The sequence below is a fragment of the Bos taurus genome, chromosome 7 (assembly GCF_002263795.3).
Source record: "Bos taurus isolate L1 Dominette 01449 registration number 42190680 breed Hereford chromosome 7, ARS-UCD2.0, whole genome shotgun sequence".
Taxonomy (NCBI): Eukaryota; Metazoa; Chordata; class Mammalia; order Artiodactyla; family Bovidae; genus Bos; species Bos taurus.
Window position 1 is genome coordinate 38,655,568 of NC_037334.1, and position 14,618 is coordinate 38,670,185.

The 14,618-nt window shown below is 37.8% G+C and overlaps 1 protein-coding gene across 11 annotated transcripts in view; it reads left to right on the top strand.

Moving 5' to 3' along the window:
* Positions 1 to 14,618, top strand: part of NSD1 (nuclear receptor binding SET domain protein 1) — a 153,508-nt gene that overhangs the window by 36,773 nt on the left and 102,117 nt on the right. The window contains exon 2 of one of the 11 annotated variants that reach the window (XM_059888710.1): positions 9,388 to 9,508. The exons of 9 other annotated variants lie outside the window; for them this stretch is intronic. The gene's annotated coding sequence lies outside the window, so the exon portion shown is untranslated. The remainder of the gene's footprint in view (positions 1 to 9,387; positions 9,509 to 14,618) is intronic. One more of the 11 variants, XM_002689032.7, reaches the window with a different exon arrangement.

Below are 14,618 nucleotides of genomic sequence, written 5' to 3' on the forward strand. Positions count from 1 at the left end.
GGAAGTCCTATAATCAAATCCCACTGTCCTTCAAAGCCAGATTCCATGGGGGTTCCCAGTCCTTTTGTCGGATCTCCAGGTTGGGAAGTCTGATGTGAGGTTCAGAACCTTCACAGCAGTTGGATAACTTTGCTATTACTGTTCTCCTATTTGTTTGTCCCCCATCCGGTGGGTATGGGATTTGATTTTATCGTGATTGTGCCCCACCTACAATCTCACTGTGGCATCATCTTTGTCTTTGGACAAGGGGTATCTTTTTTTGGTGGTTCCAGCATCCTCCTGTGGAGGAGGAGCTAGTTGCAATTTTGCAATTTTGGTGTTTTCACAGGAGGAGATGAGCGCATGTCTTTCTACTCCGCCGTCTTGAATCTGAAGTCCATGGTGTATGATCATTTCAAGGTGTTGTTAGATTCAATTTGCTAGTATTTTACTGAGAATTGTGCATTAATATTCATCAAAGGTATTGGCCTGTGGATTTCTTTTTTGGTAGTGTCTTTGTCTAGTTTTAATATTAGGGTTATGGTGGCCTCATAGAATGTCTGGGAGTTTTCCCTCTTAAGTCTTTTGGAAGAGGTTTGAGAAGAATTGGTATAAGTTCTTTGTATGTTTGGTAGAATTGAACTGTGAAAGCCATCTGATTCTGTACTGTTTGTAGAGAGGTTTTCAGATTTTTTTAAAAATTACTGATTCTATTTCACTTCTAGTGATTGGTCTGTTTAAATTATGTATATCTTCTCGATTTGGTTTTGTGGGTTGTAAGTTTCTAGAAACTTAGAGGTTGTTGAATTTTTTTCACGTACAATTGTTCATAGTGTTGTCTTATGACCTTTTGCATTTCTTCAGTATCAATTGTTATTTTTCTTTTTTCATTTCTTATTTCATTTGGGTCCTTTCTCGGTGAGCCTGGCTAGAGGTTTGTCAATTTTGTTTACCCTTCAAAGAACTAGCTATTGGCTTCATTGATTTTTTTTTTTTCCCCCTATTGTTTTGAAAATCTCTTTCATTTCCTACCTGATCTTTATTATCTCTTTCTTTCTATTGACTTTTAGGTTTTGTTTGTTGGTTCTTTTTTCTGATTCTTTTAGACGGTAGCTTACGTTGTTTATTTGATATTTTTCTTGTTTTTTGAGGAAGGCCTGTATTACTGTGAACTTCTCTCTTAAGAACTGCTTTTCCTACATACCATAGATGTTGTGTTGCTTTGTTTTCATTTTCATTGATCTCAAAGTATTTTTTAAAATTTCTCTTTGATTTCATTGTTGACCCATTAGTTTTGTAGGAACATGTTGGTTAGTCTCCGTGTAATCTTTTTTTTCCTCTCTTTTTCTGTGATTGATTTGTACTTTTTATGCCGTTGTGGTCAGAAAAGATGCTTGAAATAATTTCTGTATTCTTAAATTTGTTGAGGCTTGTTTTGTGCTGTAGAGAATGTTCAATATGTACTTGAAAAGAACGTGTATTCTGGTGGGGGTTTTTTTTTTTTGGATGTAATTTCCTGAAAATATCAAGTAAGTTTTAACTGTTCTATTGTATCATTTAGGATCTCTTGCCTTATTGATTTTCTGTCCAGAAGATCCATCTGTTGATCTAAATGGGACATTAAAGTATCCTAATATTATATTCCCATCAGTTTCTCTCTGTCTGTTACTATTTGTTTAATGTGTTTGGGTGTTCCTGTATTGGCCGCATGCTGATGGGTGTAATACCCCCTCCTTGTGTTGATCCTTCTATCATTTTCTTTGTGGCCTTTGTTTTATCTGATATGAATATTGACAGCCTTGCTTTGTTGTCATGCATTCCATTTTTTTCCATCCCCTCTCTTTCAGTCTGTGTGTTTTCTTTGCCCTAAAGTGGGTCTCTCTCTCTCTCTCCTCTTTCTGGCTGCACTAGTGGCTTGTGGGACCTTAGTTTCCTGACCAGGGATCAAACTTGTGCCCATGGCAGAGTCCCAGCCACTGGACTGCTTTTCCCTACTCCATATCTTTTGATTGAAGCATTTAGTTCATTGACATTTAAAGTAATTATTGATAGATATGTTTTTATTGCCATCTTAATCCTTGTTTTACTTTTGAGTTCGTATTTCTTTTTTGTTCTTTCCTTTTTCCTTTTGTGGTTTGATGATTTTCTTTTGTGTTATGCTTGTGTTCTCTTTTTGTTTTTACTTTCATCCACATTTTCTGATTTTGATATCCTCTTTTCCATCTTTGTGTTTATTTTGCTGTTCTTTTTTGTTGTTGTTGTTCATATTGATTGTAACTTTCAGAAAATTTTATTTTTTCTTTTAATTTGTATACTGGCTTATTTAAATAATTTACTTGAGAATTGTGATTTTCTCTCTATTATAGCTGCTTGATTTTTTTTTCCTTTTTTATTTAGAGAAGACTTCAGTATTTCTTTTAGAATAGGTTTAGTATTGTATTCTTTCAGTTTTTGCTTGTGTGAGAAATTCTTTCTCTCTCCTTATATTCTAAATGATAATCTTGTTGGGTAGAGTATTCTAGGTTGCAAATTTCTCCCTATCAGTACCTTGATTGTATCTTGCCACTTCTGGCCTCTGCAGCATTTCTGTAGAGAATCAGCTGATAGCCTTACAGGGTTTCTCTTGTAGTTAACTTTTGTTTTCCTCTTGCTGCCTTGGAGAAGAATCCATACTCTCTTTAACTTTTGTTATTTTAATTATAATATGTCTTGGTATAGGTCTGTTTTGGATTCAACTTGTTTGGGACCCGTTAATGCTTCCTTACCTGGATTATCTGTTTCATTCGTGAGGTTTGGGAAATGTTTAGCTATAATTTCTTCAAATACATATTTGATTTGTTTCTTCTCTTTCTGGAATCCCTATTATGTGTAGATTGGCACACTATATTTTATATATATATATATATATATATCGCATAGGTTTCTTGTATTGCTTTCAGTTTTCTTTTTTCCATTTGGCTTTCTGCCTGATAGTCTGATTGGATAATTTCCATTATTCTGTCTTCCAGATCACATGTTCATTCTTCTGCATTATTTAACCTGCTATTTATTGCCTGTAGCTTGGGTTTTGTCTCAGCAAATGAGTTTCCTAATTTTTCTTGGCTTCCCTTTCTAGTTTCTAGTTTCTTTTTACAGTAGTCCACATTTCTATTGATCGCCTTTCTTAATTCCTTGATTACTTTCATTGCTTCCTTTTTGAACTTGGTGTCTGTTAAACTGAAGAGATTTGTTTCATGGTTTGTTCTTTCAGGGGAATTCTCTTGATCTTATAATTGGTAGTGGTAACTTTGCTTTTCTATTTTACTTATATTTCTTACTCTATGAGTTTATGAAAAACAGTTTTTTGCTGTGGTCTTCGAGGGGTCTTTTTATGTGGGAGCATCCCTTGTAGTCTCCAAGTTTTAACATTTTTGGTGTGAGGGCTGTTTTTAGTATGGATGCCTGCTACCTCTTTCCTCAGTGTGTGCTGACTTTTATCCCCTTGATAAAGGGGTGTACCTTGTGTTGTGACCAGAGCCTGCACTGGAAGTTGAGCGTGGCCACCTCTTTGCTCTGTGGTTGTCATAGCCCTGTTATGGGCAGAGTCTGCTCCTTAGTTGTAGGAGCGAAAGTGAAAGTCACTCGGTCGTGTCCGACTCTTTGTGACCACCTGGACTTTACAGTCCATGGAATTCTCCAGGCCAGAATACTGGAGTGGGTAGCCTTTCCTTTCTCCAGGGTATCTTCCCAACCCAGGGATCAAATCCAGGTCTCCCGCATTGCAGTCAGATTCTTTACCATCTGAGCCACAGGAAGCCCAGGAATACTGGAGTGGGTACCCTATCCCTTCTCCAGCAAATCTTCCCAACCCAGGAATTGACTGGGGTCTCCTGCGTTGCAGGCGGATTCTTTACCAACTGAGCTATCAGGGAAGCCCATAGTTGTAGGAGTAGAAGCCCTCAGTTTCTGAGCTGTGCTGTGAGGTAGATGGGATTGGAGCATTCCCATTGGTAGAGGAGCCACTGAGTATTCCTCTGCTGGAGCTGTCCACTGGGGAGTGTGCTTTGTGGTGTCACCTAAAACCTATTGTGTAAGCTCACAAAGTACACTGTTGCTGGCACTGTCCTCATCCCTGATTCAACTGTGGGAATGCTGATTGTAGGCCCTGGTGTCCCTCAGGCACTGCATTTACAAAACTACCGGTGTGTATCTACCAGCTCAGATCCAGTGAAGTCTGGTACCAGGACCAGAGTAATTGCAGTGTGGGAACTATGGAAGCAGCTCAGACCCTGGCCCAGCCTCCATGTGCATACTCCCACACAGCCCACATCTGCTAAGGCCAGACCTGTCCTAGCCTTGGGGGCACCCATTGTCTACTTGGGTGTCCCACAGGTACTGAGTATAAAAAGCTGGCAGCCTCGCCCCTTTTCTTGATTAATCTTTTGCTTGATTGTTGCAGGCCTTTTTAGTTGTTCAAGATGGTTGTGTAGTTGTTTGTGGTAGTTTTTCTTTCTCCTGTTGAGTTGTTATTTTTGTGGAGGGACTGGCCTTTAACGTTGCCATTCGAGACATATTTGACCGTTACAGCCTTTGTGCAGTTTTTTGGGAGTTTATTTTTTGTATTCATTGTTGGGCCTCGTTTTTCTCTTTTTGGCAACACCTTACGACATGTGGGATCCTAGTTCCCTGACCAGGGATCGAACCTGTACCCCCTGCAGTGGAAGAGGGGAGTCTTAACCACTGGACCACTGGAGAAGGTCCCCAGACCTTGCTTTTATTAGGGAAAATCAAGTAAGAATGGAATCTGGTGAAGAAGTTAAACTGATAGATAGTAGTTTAGGTTCTGCATGTAATTTGTAATTAATATGAAAGAGTTTTATCATGTGGTATGTAGAGTTGACTTGTTAGTAGTTTTTTACTACAGATAAATCTGTCTACCACCTGTCTTTGTAACAGCCCACCAGCCAAGAATAGTTTTTTTGTTTTTGAATGGGATCAAATCAAATCAAAAAGAAAATATTATGTACCGTGTTAAAATGATACAAAATTAAAATTTCAGTAACCAAAAAGTTCTGCTGAAACTTGGGTTTTTTATGTGTTGTCTGTGGCTACTTTTGTACTATAATGGAAGAATTGAGTAGTTGGGAAAAAGACTGTATGAAATATTTACTATTTGGACATTAACAGAAAAAGTTATCACTCTCCTGTGTAAGTTATCCTGAGAACTATTTTAAATGGTCTTGTAAGGACCATACTTGTTTACAAATTCTGGTGTGTTATGTCAAAATATTGTTCATAAACACATCTCATATTTTAAGTTTTAATGAATTAAAACTAATTCATTAGTTAAATTAACTACAGATACAACTTTGCTGGTTAATGGGAAAGATGTTTATAGGTAGTCTGATACTCATATTGTTACTTGGTTAGCATTTCTTCTTACTCTCTTAATACTCTTCCTTGGTTTTCAGAAAGGTGGATAAAAAGTTCTGTGTTCCCATAATACTGTTACAGCATTTTTCATATATGTTTTGATTATTGTTCTGTCCTGTATCCCCCCAGTAAACTTACAACTTCAAGCTTGGGATTGTGTTGTCTTTATTTTGTATCTTTGAGCCCTGCTACAGTTTCTCATAAGTAGGTAAGCAACAAATATTTTTAGGAGGAAAGAATGAATATTCTGTTAGAGAAATATCTAAGTCATTTCTCATTCTTGATCCTCAGAGAGGAAAGAGATTAAATCTAGATGTATATTTTAGAGATGTGAATTAAAATAAGTAGGGTCTTGTCAGAGACTGAATCAGTTGTAGGAAATTGTTATACATTCAAATACTACTGGCCAAAACTGTTACTATCTTTTAACTCACCAAAGTATAGATTGTACGTATTTATTACTTCATTGATTTTGTTTTGGGGCTGTGTCATCAACTATGTGATCACAAAAAACGAGGGTTAATTTTCTGTGGTCAGTAGAAAGATAATTTGAATTGCATTTACGTTATTGGAAACAGTATTTAAAGTCTTATTCAGAGGTTATTCTTGGAAGGGCAAATAGTGTTAAAGCTTTGTCTATGATACATAGTAGTATTTAAACCACATGGAAAAGGATATTTTGTATGTCACTTAAAATAATAATACACAAGGTAAAATTCTAAAAATATCTCTAGAATGGCAAGTGATACATCCTGTCTGCGTTTTACAGTAAAGCTTATTTGTGATGTGAACATTCAAATTAGAAAATTCTACTTTTTCTTCATTTTAGTTTCTTCAAACAGTGTTTCAAAATTGAAGTGTTAAAAACTAAATTGTTCTTTTAAATTTTATGATTGCAAATTCTGAATACTGTCTACATTTTATTTGATATGTTTAAAATAGGTTTTATCATTACTTTTCCTGATTAGTACAGTATAAATCTAAAAGGATTGTGTTGAAAGAGTTTATACTAACTTAGAAAAATTAAAAAAAAATTTGGTTTTCAAAAATCTGCCTCTGGTGATATGCTCAGGTTTTTCTTTTAACTCTAGATCTTAGTTCAGAGTCCAAGCCCAGACTTTTTGCAGAGAGCAAGATGGTAGATACCCAAACTTTGGGAATCAGTCAGAATTGAGCTCAACAATTAATGATGTCCCATTGGAAATTTTCTGTTTTGGGTTTCTCAGTAGTAAAATGGAGGTTAATACCCCACCTATTAGCATTTTTTATGATTCCATTATATTACATGTAAAAGGTCTTGCCACATGGTTGAAGGTTTTCAGAAATGTTTTTTCCTCTAAACCAAAGATTCACGTTGGTCCCAATTTCTAAAGGGTCAAAGTTTTTCTTTAAAGAGTCAAATACTGATCCACAAACATTGGGTTTTCAAGCTATGTGGGTCACCGATTAGCTCAGCATATTTACTTAACTTCAGTAGATTTAAGACCTGTGGGCTCTTCATCATTTGAGTTGGTGTTTGATCCTATTTGTTCACCAGAAACTTCAGATACATCATTTTCATAAATGCAACAGGTTTAGCATTGAGAATCTACATGGATAAACTGTGAAACTTGTTTTCTGGTTCCTTCCAGTTTGTATCAGGGTCCTCTTAGCACATGCTGTAGCTTTCTTTTCTCAACAGATCTTTGTATTTTTATTTCTGATTCTGTGTGGGAATCATACCATACACTACTGAAGGGGACTAGTTAAATTTCTGGAATATTCCAAGTAGACTACTGGCAGCCAAAGGAGAAAATGCCCATTGGCTGTGGTTTTTAAATGAGTGTGACACTTTAGCAGGTACTTTGCACCTCTGTGCATGCAGCTGTTGTTTTCCCACTTACATGTAAGTAGGACTTAAAGCTGCTTTATGTTGCAGGGAGTAAAATGAAAGATACAAACTTTTACAATATCTCATTAAGTTATTTTTTTATCTTTCATTTATTCATTCATTATTCAACAAATATTGAGCATTAACAATGTGCCAGACACTGTTTTAAGTACTGGGAATATAGTGACCCTCCTTTGAGTACTGTGTGGGAGGCTAACATTAAACTGGATACTCCACAATACCTATGTAACTACAGTTAAACTGAGGATTAGGAAGGGAAGTAGGGAATTCCCTAGCAGTCCAGTGGTTCGGACTCTGTCATTCCCAGGGGCCTGGGTTTGATCCTTAGTCCAGGAGCTAAGATCCTACAAGCCACACTGTGCGATCCCCACCTCCGCCCTCACAAAGAAAGAAAGGGGGAGGGGGAGAGGAAAAGTATAGGGAACTTGGAGCTTGCATCCCAGGAAGACTTGATATAGTTTGGTGCTTACTTAGGGAGTTTTCCCTGAGAATGTGTAGACTGGGAATCCAAAGATTAAATAAGAGTTAACTGGACATAAAAGAGATTGGGAGGGTAGTGGTGAGAGTGGGAGAAATGAATTTTCTTTTTCTTGAATGTGTATCTTTTTTCTTTTTAAATTTTTTATTGAAATATGGTTACACTGTTGTGTTAGTTTAATGTGTACAGCAGAGTGACTCAGTTATACATGTATTCTTTTTTTAGATACTTTTCCATTATAGATTATTACAACATGGTTCCATGTGCTGTACAACAGGTCCTTGTTGGTTATTTATTTTAGACATAGTAGTGTGTATATTTTAATTCCAAACTCCTACTTTATCTCCACTTCTCTTTCCCCTTTGGTAATCATAAATTTGTTTTCTGTGTCTGTGAGTCTATTTCTGTTTTGTAAATAAGTTCATTTGTATCAGTTTTTTAGATCCCACATGTATATGATAGGATTGTTTTTTTGGCTTCACTAGTAAGATAATCTCTGGGTCCTTTCATGTTGCTGCAGATAGCATTATTTCATTCTTTTTATAGGGGGGAAGGGAACTAAAAGACCATTTTAGGCAGAGGAACAAGCTTGAGTAAAGGCTAAAAGGAACTACAGTAATTTAGTAATTGTGCAAAGTCTGTGAGCTTATGATTGAATCCTGGGCATCCTGAGAATCTGCCTTTCAGATTTCCTTTCCTTTTTTAATTCAGAGATAGATTGTGTACTCACATTGACTATGGTGAGAGGAAACTCTTTATACCAATGCCCAGATTTTCCTCTCTCTCTCATGATGCCTTCTAAATAAATTATTTGTTTCAGTTAAGATTTTAGAGCCATTCTTTTTTGTTTCCTGCTTGAAAATGGCATTTTACAACCTTATATGCTATAAAAGATTTATAGTGAAAAGTATTTAAATCAGCCAGTTTCTGTCCCTGGTAAATCAGTTTATCAGTTCTTATGTGTTATCCTTTGAGATATTTTATACATATATAAGCAAATGCATATATTATTCACTCCATTTTGTTTTTGTTTTTAAATAATGGTGGTGCACACTATTACTTTTTTTAGTGTAAAAATATTTTAATAACTAGGTTTTTTTTAGAATTTTTATTTTATATTGAAGTACAGTTAGATTAACAATGTTGTGATTCAGCTCATTTAGACTATTACAGAGTACTGATCAGAATTCCTTGGGCTATACATCCTTGTTGGTTATCTATTTTCTTTCTTTTTTTTTTCTTGGCCACATCACACAGCTTGTGGGATCTTAGTTCCCACACCAGGGATTGAACCCTGGGCCCTCCACAATGAGAGCACGGAGTCCTAACCACTGGACAGCCAGAGAGTTCCCTGTTTATTTTAAATATAATAATGTTTACATGTGAATTCCAAAGTTCCAGTTGGTCTATTCCACAATCCCCATAACCATAAATTCGTTATGTAAGGCCCTGAGTCTGTTTGTAAATAAGTTAATTTATGTCGTTTAAAAAATTTTCCTCATATAATCAATATCATATGTTTGAAATGGAATCTCATCCAGAACATCAGTATAGAACAGAAAAAAGATGGCGCTGCTTTAATTTGGGATGGAGAAAAGGCATATTTTCTTCTTCCTCTCTTGGGCAGACCCTGAGGGACTCTTCAAGATACACTCTCTGAGGAACACAATTGAAACTACTTTTTGGATGGAGTTTCAGCACAAGGATTTTGAGAAGTCCAGAGGGAGAGATCACCTGAACCAGTAAATGTAAAATGTGTTGTTACAGGGGGAAACAGTTGGTGTCACATGTGGAGGAGGGCAAGGGGGAAGGAAGCCAGTTCACCTGTGTTTGGGCTGTCTATTTCTGTTCTTTAGAATAGTCTATTAATAGATAATAAATGTTAATTAAACGTTCCTTTAGAGATACATACTGAAGTATCATGAAGGAAAATATATCTGGGGATTTGCTTCAAAATAATCAAGACATGAGGTTTGTAGATCATCACAGCTTGTACCAAAATTCATGCATCCTGGGTCTCTCCATTGTATGAGAGGGCTGGTGTTGTAGGGTATTAAGACTGGAAAGACAGCATAGCCTTAGGGAAAAGACACTAGAATAGAAGGCCACATATTCTAGTCTTCTTGTTATCTTGAGGAAATCACTTAGGTATGGCAAAAAACATTGCTTTTTTTTTTTTTTTTTAAGGTACATGGGGACATATAAAGTTAGATTGGGTAAAATTTGCCTTTTATTTATTTATTTATGTTTTCTCCATGCCAGTTTTATTGCCCCTTTTTTTAAATTGCAGAAAGCTATACAAATTGTTTTACTGTGTTTTCTGAGGGCATCTTTGTTTTAAACTTGAGCTGACTCAAGTTTAGTACTATCCGTTAGTGACTTGTCTCCTTACAGTATTGATTAATTTCTCTTAACAGTATTGACTAATTTTGACTCAGATAAAGAAGTACAGTAAGGAGAACAGATGTCTTTTTTGAAGAGACTGAGGCATCTTCTGTTAGTTGAATTATGATGTAAAGGTGTTGTGAGGAACATTACTTGGTGAGAGTTTATGAGCAGAATCCCCTTATTGAATGAGAGAGTAAGGTCACTGATTGTGTTGAGGTTGAGTATAGTTACAGATACTAAAGGCTGATGTTTTTATTTGTTTTTCTGTGTTGTGATCTAGTGAAAAGAGTATGGGCAATTGAACAGAGCACAGACATGGCTCTGTTTGGCATTTACCAGCTCACTTCCCATTTCTGAGCCTCAGATTCTACACCTAAAACAGATAGTAATTGATATCTGCCTCATTGTCACTATGAGATTTAAAATAGAAAGAATATACATTTTCATTTTCTCCTGCTTGGAGTATCAGAAAAACACTTCCTTTTTCTTGTGTGACTTTACATTGGAATTGTATAGTCAGTTACCTCTTGCTGGTGTCAGAATACCTTTTTAAAAAATTTTTCTTACCTGTTCTCCCCCACCAAAACAAACTCACTCAGGCCTATAATTACAATAAAATACTAGCTAGCTATATGGTTTGTTTTCAACCTTGGCTGTTCATCAGATGCACAACTAGATGCCAAAAACCTCACTTTGTGTATATTGAATCAGAGTCTCCAGGCCTGTGGGTGGGTATGAGGGTCTGGCTAGGATTGAGAACCGTTGATCTGTTTCTTCTGAAGCAGAAGCAAATCCGTAAAAGGCATAGACTAAAGCAGAAGTCAGAGGGAAAATAAGCCCCAGGTCGTACCCAATAGTTACATGGTATAATGATGAATGGGAATCGTGGGGACATAATAGCTTCTCAAACAGTGAAAGAAAAATTTGTGGACAGAAAGACTGTGAAAAATGAAGTGATTTATGCTGTAATGTTTTGGCACTAAGTTTTCTATTGTAGCAAAAATGCTTCTTGTCAGTGTTACGAAATTCTCCAGATTAAGAGTTCAAGGATATCTCCAAACTAATGTTTAAATCATTCAGTTCCAGTATAACGTACAGACATAATGGCATACATGCCATTTTCTTTTCTTGCATCAGGCCAGAGAGTATAGCTCTCCTCTCTCGTTCTAGCCTTTTGGGGTTGTAGAGGGCTGCACCCTTTCAGGCCTGTCTTCTGTGCTGTTATCAAACCTGTTTTATTGTGGGTTTGAGAATTTTTATGGCATAAAGCCAAAGGTCTGGGCTAAGCAGGAATGCCTTGGCCTGCATGTTTCTGTTCTACCTTGTGAGCAGGCTGCCCTTTGTGAGCAGCTTCATGCTACATCCAGGCGGGGCTTCCACTGATAGTCTCCTAGCCTCAGCCTTAATTACTGTGTGGTCCTCAATACACCTGTTTCCATGACTAACCTAGCAGCTGCTCTACTTTCCAGCTTTCAGTGGACCAGTTCCCTGCTTTTCTGCTGTCCTTTTCCAAGACTTCAGTGATTTTCTTTGATCTATTGTCAATGACTTTCTCTTTGATCTTTTGTTTCTGATACTTAGCCAATAAACAAGAGGTCATTTCTTACTCATAACAATTAAGTTGTACACAATAATCTTTAGTCTTTTGCCTCAGCTTGCTGTAGGTTAAAATTGTAATGCTGCCAGAAATCGTTTATCTAACTACTCTTTGCTAGATTTTTTTTTGCTACATGGGTCCCAGATCCCCTTTTTTTCTCAGTGTAAGTTAATAGACGTAGCTCTGACTGCCATCTGCACTGTAGAGAGGATTGGTGAGAGGAGACTTAAGGACTCCAGTTCACTCCTTTGTTCTTTGATTGGTATGGTGAAGTAGGGATCAGACGATGCTGACTTCTAATCCCCACCTTTTGTTAAAGCTCTCTACACTTCTGACAGGATCACTCTTTGTCTCTCTTTCCTGGTCTGCTGTAAATATGGGATAATAAAAACTGTGCTGCCTACCTCACCTGGTTGTTTTTGAGATTCATATGATCAAATGGATGTTAAAAGAGCTTTGACAACTAGAATACACACAAACATTTATTTGACTATGTAGCTGTGAGCAAGGTGGGAGTAAAGCAGATGCTTAAAGTACTATTTTACTTTCTATTCTAGAGTTGAACATTTCCTTTACAGTTCTGGTTGATAATGGGAAAGGAAATCACAATTCTCATAAGGTAGAAGAATTGTAATCACTGACTAAAAATAGCTATAATTTATTTTTGATTTCTTGTACTGAATTAAAAATAGTATTAGAGTTGTTCAGCCTCCTACAAAATTGGAGGTATTATCCTACTTCACAGGCAGAGAAACAAACTGCCAACTAAGAGAGGTAGAGTAACTCTTCAGAGTCTCACAGGTGGTTTAAGAGCATAGCAGGAGTTAAGCCCGTACATTTCTGTTATGCTGACTGGCAGTGTATTTAATTCCTCATTTAATTATAAGCAAATGTATATGAAGGATTAAGACTTTAAATTTAGTCACTCTGAGTTCAGTTCAGTTCAGTCACTCAGTCGTGTCCAACTCTTTGTGACCCCGTGAACCGCAGCACACCAGGCCTCCTTGTCCATCACCGACTCCCGGAGTTCACCCAAATCCATGTCCACTGAGTTGGTGATGCCATCCAACCATCTCATCCTCTGTCGTCCCCTTCTCCTCCTGCCCTCAATCTTTCCCAGCATCAGGGTCTTTTCAAATGAGTCAGCTCTTCTCATCAGGTGGCCAAAGTATTAGTGAATTACATATGCACAGAATAGTATAGCTATTTATCTTGTTACCCTACTTATCTCATAGTCATGGACAAGTCATTTGGTCCCTCTGTCTTTCACAGTCTCTTTGGGAATAGTTTATCCCTCAGAGAGGACACTCATTTTTAATAAGTTCTAGAAAGTGAAAGGCAGTGGCACCCCACTCCAGTACTCTTGCCTGGAAAATCCCATGGACGGAGGAGCCTGGAAAGCTACAGTCCATGGGGTTGCTGAGGGTTGGATACGACTGAGCGATTTCACTTTCACTTTTCACTTTCATGCATTGGAGAAGGAAATGGCAACCCGCTCCAGTGTTCTTGCCTGGAGAATCCCAGGGACAGGGGAGCCTGGGGGGCTGCCGTCTATGGGGTCACACAGAGTCGGACACGACTGAAGTGACAGCAGCAGCAGCAGCAGAAAGTGAAAGTCGCTCAGTCATGTTCGACTCTTTACGACCGAATGGAATTCTCCAGGCCAGAATATTGGAGTGAGTAGCCTTTCCCTTCTCCAGGGGATCTTCCCAACCCAGGGATCAAACCCAGGTTTCCCACATTGCAGGCAGATTCTTTACCAGCTGAGCTACCAGGGAATCTTAATAAGTTAAAATACTATGTAAATTATATAATAGCATTGGAATTGTGTTTCTATTTAAATATTTTTAGGTCAGTTATTTTGAATTTGAAATATTTCTCTAAACATAGTGTTAAATGGAGGTTAAGTGCCTGTGCTGCCATATTAATTCTTAAAATAATTGAAATAATACCTTTGCAAAGAAACACAGTGAATAATAATATAGCAGCTGCTTTTGAGTTGTAACTTTGTGTTAGGCCCTTTATAACTTTGTAAGTTTGACTTCAGAGAGTCAGTGTTTTTTTAAATTTATTAATTAATTTTGGCTGTCCTGGGTCTTCCTTGCTACATAGGCTTTTCTCTAGATACGGAGAGTTACTCTTTAGTTGTGCTACACGGGCTCCTCGTTGTGATGGCTTCCTTGTTGTGAAACACAGGCCCTAGAGTGCCCGGGCTTCAGTAGTTGTGGTATATGGGCTTAGTTGCTCCATGGCATGTGGAATCTTCTCACATCAGGGATCGAACCCGTCTCTTGCATTGGCAGACGTATTCTTTACCACTGAGCCACCAGGGAAGCCCCAGAAAATTTCTGTATAGCATTCAAATGTATTTGTTGTTCTTCAGTCGCTCATTCATGTCCCGACTCTTTGCAACCCCATGGGCTGCAGCACGCCAGGCTTCCTTGTCCTTCACTATCTCCCGGAGTTTGCTCAAACTCATGTCCATTGAGTCAGTGATGCCATCCAGCCTCTCATCCTCTGTCGTCCCCTTCTCCTGCCTCCAATCCCTCCCAGCATCAGGGTCTTTTCCAATGAGTCAACTCTTCTCATGAGGTGGCCAAAGTACTGGAGTTGCAGCTTTAGCATCAGTCCTTCCAATGAACACCCAGGACTGGTATCCTTTAGAATGGACTGGTTGGATCTCCTTGCAGTCCAAGGGACTCTCAAGAGTCTTCTCCAACACCACAGTTCAAAAGCATCAATTCTTCAGCGCTCAGCTTTCTTCACAGTCCAACTCTCATTTCCATACATGACCACTGGAAAAACCATAGCCTTGACAAGACGGACCTTTGTTGGCAAAGTAATAGCTCTGCTTTTGAATATACTATCTAGGT